This window comes from Pteropus alecto, unplaced genomic scaffold (genome assembly GCF_000325575.1).
Source record: "Pteropus alecto unplaced genomic scaffold, ASM32557v1 scaffold3, whole genome shotgun sequence".
NCBI lineage: Eukaryota > Metazoa > Chordata > Mammalia > Chiroptera > Pteropodidae > Pteropus > Pteropus alecto.
In genome coordinates this window covers 15650476-15656475 of record NW_006442484.1, presented here as the reverse complement: position 1 = coordinate 15656475, position 6000 = coordinate 15650476, and the positions used below count along the sequence as shown (strand labels likewise).

Here is a 6000-nt window from a genome sequence, read left to right as displayed (position 1 = left end):
TCTCTCTCTCTCTCTCTCTCCCTCTCTCGCTCTCTCTCTCTCTCTCTCTCTCACACACACACACACACACACACACACACACGCACATACACACAAGAAAAGAAAAAAGAAAATTACAGGCCGATATCTCTGATGAACATGCATGCAAAAATCCTAAACAAAATACTATCAAATCAAATACAATAATACATTAAAAAGATCATACAACACAATCAAGTAGGATTCATTCGAGAGATGCAAGGATGGCACAACATCCACAAATCAATCAACATGATGTACCACTTTAACAAAATAAAAGATAAAAATCATATGACCATCTCAACAGATGCAGAAAAAGCATCTGACAAGATACAACATACATGTATGATAAAAACACTCCATAAGATGGGTATAGAAGGAAAGTATCAAGATAATAAAGGCCATATATGACAAACCCACAGCTAAGATGATACTCAATGGTGAAAAACTAAAAGCTTCTCCTCTAAGATTAGGAATGAGACAAGAATGCCCTTCTTGTCACTATATTCAACATAGTACTGTAAGTCCTAGCCAGGTCAATTAGGGAAGAATAAGAAATTAAAATATTCAAATTGAGATGTAAAAAGTAGAAACTGTCACTATTTGCATATGACATGATTCTACATAGAGAAAACCATAAAAATCCCACCAAAAAAACTATTAGAAACAATAAACGAAAACAGCAAGGTGGCACAATACAAAATAAATATAAAAAATCTGCTGCATTTCTATATACCAACAACAAAATATCAGAAGGAGAAATTAAGAAAATAATCCCACGTACAATTGCAGTAAACATAATAAAATAACCAGGAATAAATTTAACAAAGTCAGTGAAGGACCTCTACACCAAAAACTATAAGATATTGTTTAAAGAAATTGAAGACACAAAGGAATGGAAAGACACTATGTGTTCATGAATTGGTGAATTAACATTGTTAATATGCCCATTTTACCTAAAACAAGCTATAGAGGCAATACAATCCCTATCAAAATCCTATTAGCATTTTCATGGAAAAAGAACAAACAATCCTAAAATCTGTATGGAATCACAAATGACCCTGGGAAAAAATAAGGAAAATACATAAAGGAAAAAATCAAAAAACTCTGAAAACTTCAAATATCCATTGCGGTTTATTTCCAAGGGTACCATATAATCTTAACTTTGCTAGACATAAAAATCAGAATTATAAAAGTGACAAATTAGAGGGTATATTACATCATATTTTATGCTTTGCAAATGATCTGTCAGCTGGCTCCAATATGCATTTAAACTATAATCCAATTTTGGAAAAATTTATCTTTCAAGCAATTTTTCAGAAACATGTGTGACACAAGGAGCACTTCAAGTCCTTTGTTAAATTTAAATTATTATCTCCAGCCTGGAGGAAATTTTGTGCCAAATTCTATGAAAAGTTGATTTTACTAAGTGTTCTAATATATTCCCCCAAAGTAGTAAAGAGGCTATTCTAGGAGAATCGGACATTGGTGACGGGAGGAGGGGGTGGGGGGTGTGTAAATCACCTGGAGATGCCTTTCCCTTTGGGGAAAGACCTGGGATAGATAACAGAATATTATGAGTTAAGTCACTAGCTGGGAAACATTCGTTTCCTCATAAACTCAAAAAATACTTCCTCGGTACCTATTAGGTGCTTGGTACAGTGTCAGGCACTAGCATACAGATGACTATGACAGGGCTTCTGTCCTTGAAGAAATGTAATCTCTTTAGGGAGACCAGCAAGTCCAAGTAGGGAGCTAAGGGATAAACAAAAGATCTGAGGTCAAATATTAACACAGAGTGACAGATACTTTTTTAACTTCATGCCTCAACTTATCAGGGTACTCTTGGAATGCTGTGTAAGAAGGTTTCTGAGACCCTATTCAAGCTCATTCAAAAGTATGCAATGGTTAGTCAATGATGTAATAAATGAGTAAAAGAATGTGATGTGGTAGCATGGGTAATTTAAAAGTGAATATGTTTAACAACTATTTTGATTATTTGCCTTTGCAGATACACTAAATGAGGTCTTACTATGAGCTAGGTATGTGCTACTCACTGGATATATGCTATAAGCAAAACTTATCTGTCCCTGCCCTCAGGGAGACAGACTACAGTCCAGTTTCATCTATCATACTGCCTCTGGCAAAGTGTGAAAAAATGCAAGGGCTTCAATGAAAGTAAGACTACTGAAACTTCTTTCAATAGAGAGTTGGTAAATGTTCGTCAATATTTGTTGCTACTTGAAATTTCACTTTAGTTTGTCATCATATGCAGGTAGCAGAGGGAGAAATATTAAAAAGTATAGTAATGACAACAACTACAACCCAGTGTTTATTGAGCACTTACTTTGTGCCATGCGCTTAAAATATGTTATCACTAAATCTTCAGATGCACTGATCATTCCCCCGTGGGAAGCTGGTATCTAGCAAGGTTAGAGTATCTTTTCAAAGTCACACAGTTCCTGAATTGTAGGGCTCGATCTACATCCACAATTTTCTGACTCACAGCCCAAACTCTTAACCAGTAGGTCATGCCTTTTTGACTTATATCTGAAAATATTCTGGATAAACGTAACCCAATACTTTATATCACTAATGATAAAGAGCTCCAAAGGAATCACCTTAACACCCATATAAATGTTAAAATGTGTTTTTCTAAGCCTTTCAAGGAGGTGTGAGGATGTGAGATTTCCTTTCTTTAAGTATCCTGTATGTCCTTCTCCTGGAGTATTTATTGTGGTCTGTATACAATAAACATTTTATATTTGTGTTTATATCACTAACCCTCTTTACATACATACATTCATCCACTCGTGTGCTCGCACACGCACTCTCTCTTTCTCTCTCTCTCTCTCTCATGCACGCGTGTACACACACACAATTATCTTGATACACTAAAAAACTCTTAAGGGCAGGTGCTGCTTCTCATATACAAACATGTGTCCCACGGGGTGTAGCAGTTTTATACAGAGCACAAATATTTGAGCAATATGAGTTAAATTAAGGCAGAATCCTTCCCACTTTAGCTACTATAATGTGTTAACTAGCAACTAAATCATTCTTTCCAAAGCTATGCTCCATGGAACACTAGTCATGTGAGAAGCTCTATATAAACAGGATACCATGATCAAACAGCTTTGGAAATCACGATATAGTGATACACCTCCACTCTTGTAGGTTAGCCATTCATGTTAGCATATTAAGGGCTTCAAGAAATCCCACAATAAACTGTTCCAATATTAACCAACATTTTGAAGGACCCCTTGGTTCACATAACACAGGAACACTCAACAAGAAACTGATTCTAGGAAGAGAAATCTAGAAAGATTATAAATATCAGAAGATTCTACTTCTGCAGTCATAGTAGCCAAGGAAAATTAATTCTACTATTTTTAAGAGTAAAATTAATTTTACTTTTCAGGAGGTGTAGACTTTGCCATGTTATGACAACTATGTTTGCATACCTTTGAATGTCTTTAAAATAGAGTATTATTTCCCAGTGATTTTTAAAAATCTTAAAAAATAGAAATAATCTAAAAGTACAATAGTGAGGATGGATTTTCCCACAAGATCGGATATCTGTTAGCCATTAAAAGAATGCTTATAAAGAAACTGGAAAATGCTTCTAATATTATTTTAAGTGACAAAAGAGGAAAATATTTTATATAATACTATTTCAATTATATAAAATTCACACAGAAATACGGGAATGAAATACACTGGAATATTAACAGTGGTTTTTTTTGGTTGATGGGATATGGAAAATATATACATACATCTTTAAAATTTTCCATATTTGGTCTACGGCCATGCCACCCTGAACAAGCCCGATCTCGTCTGATCTCAGAAGCTAAGCAAGGCCGGGCCTGGTTATTACTTGGATGGGAGACCACCTAGGAAGACCAGGTGCTATAGGTGTAAAAAATGAATTAAATAAATACATAGATAGATAGATAGATAGATAGATAGATAGATAGATAGATAGATAAAGGATTGTAAACTGACAACTTCCTTGCAATCAGTGAGGTCAACCAAGGGTTGCCTAGCCTAAAAAAATCAAATCAAATAAAAAATAAATAAGTAAAATAAAATTTTCCATATTCGTCAATATAAATTAAATTAAAATAAGTAAAATGTCAATTTTAAATCATCAGGAAAAGGCAAAGCTTTGTTTATCTGACTAGCCTCTACTTATTTTTCAGGCCTATGTTTACATGTGATTTCCTCTGGGAAAACATCTGGGACCCCATAACTCTAGCAGATGCCCTTCGTGAGAGTGTGCATAAGATGCTGCACTTTCCTATCATGGCACTTATAACGTGGCATTCCATTTTCTCATTTACTTGTTTATATACCTTCCAGACTCTAACTCATCTCTTCCTAGCTCACCATTGTACTCTCAGTGTCTAGCATAGTGATTGGAACATGGTAGGCATTAAATTAACGTTTACCGAATATCTGAAAGTTTAGATGTTTTCTCATTTCCTGAATGTGTTGAATAAAGATAATATAATATCAGGTTTCTGAACAACAATGAAATTTCCTTCTTAAATGATATATTTTATTAAGGTAGCTATTTTTTTGATAACGTCAATAATATATTTTTCCATAAAATGTGATCTACAGGTCATTTCCTCTATACTCAGTTTAAAGGATAAGAGGGATCCCTGCCATGTGCTTTGTGATTTTATCAAAATGACTATCTAAGTACTGTATGGTTACATATATACGCTCCTGTGTGAGGCTCTCAATTTGCTTCAGGTTGGAATATAACCCTCTAAATTTATGAATCCAAAACGGTGAATTGTTTTAACATCAAATTCTTTCTAAGGTTCAAAACAACCATTTTAATAAAGGAAACTGTTTTAATTCCAGAAGTAAAATTTTACTCAATTATTCTCAAAATTTCATGGTATGGTACATTTGAATAGACATATATGCATATACAATATCAGGAATAATAATAATAAAAGTAGCTAACTTTTACTGAACTCTTACTATGTGCCAGGACCATTGCTAAGTGCCATATATACATTATCTCATTTGACCTTCACTTAATAAGGTAGATAATGTGATTTTACTCTTCGATGATAAAGAAACTGAAGCAATCACCTTGAGTTTATGATAAATGCTAGAGTCAGAATTATGAACCCCAGAATCCAATTTATTAATGATTATGTCATTCCTTCTACAAATATTTATTGAATGACTACTCTAATCATGACATTGCTCTCTGTTCTGGGAATATAACAATGAATGAACAGAAAGTCCCTGGGCAGCTAGAGCTTACATTTTAATCAAGATATAAGATCGACAGAAACTTAAGCACATGTCTGCATGTGGCAAAGATGGCTGAAAGTCCACCAAAATACATATTTCCTCCTCCATAGAATATATTTGTCAATAGAAGGCAGTTTTTCAGTCAGGATTAATCTCAGCCCCCTTACATATAAATGTCATCATATGACTATTTGATGATAGAAAGTTAGTTAAAGAGATTCATGTCCCTTTTAAGCCAAAGCTTCAAGGAATCAGATGTAGGGTAAAATTCTCACTTCTCTTCATCCCTTGTAATCTGAATGGAGATAATAATAAAGTCCTAAGAGGAACCTCCACATAGATGTTGCCTTAGTCCCCAAATCACTACTTGGAGGAAAGACGCCTGCTAACTAGGAAGACGTACCCTGGACTTCCTGTGGGTGATAGTCAGCTATGGCTTAAGCTATTTATATTGTGAGGTCTATTTGTTACAGCAGCTTAACACTATTCTAAACAATATAGAATACAGTACCATGATTTGGGTGCTGCTATGAAAATAACCTAAAAATGTGGCATTAATTTAATGGCCAAGCAGTGAGTAGCATGGAACAGTGATCACAGGCTAGAAATATGAAGACCTATATTATACAGTTACAAAGTATTTGAGAACACTGCTGCCTACAACTGAGAGAATTGACAAAGCACCTACTTAGCCTTAACAGG

The 6000-nt window shown here is 34.5% G+C and overlaps 1 protein-coding gene and 1 pseudogene across 1 annotated transcript in view; one reads left to right on the top strand and one right to left on the bottom strand.

The window, feature by feature from the left end:
* Nucleotides 1–6000, bottom strand: part of THSD7B (thrombospondin type 1 domain containing 7B) — a 745753-nt gene that overhangs the window by 516109 nt on the left and 223644 nt on the right. The gene's annotated exons all lie outside the window — the stretch shown is intronic.
* Nucleotides 3818–3936, top strand: LOC112470601 (annotated as a pseudogene).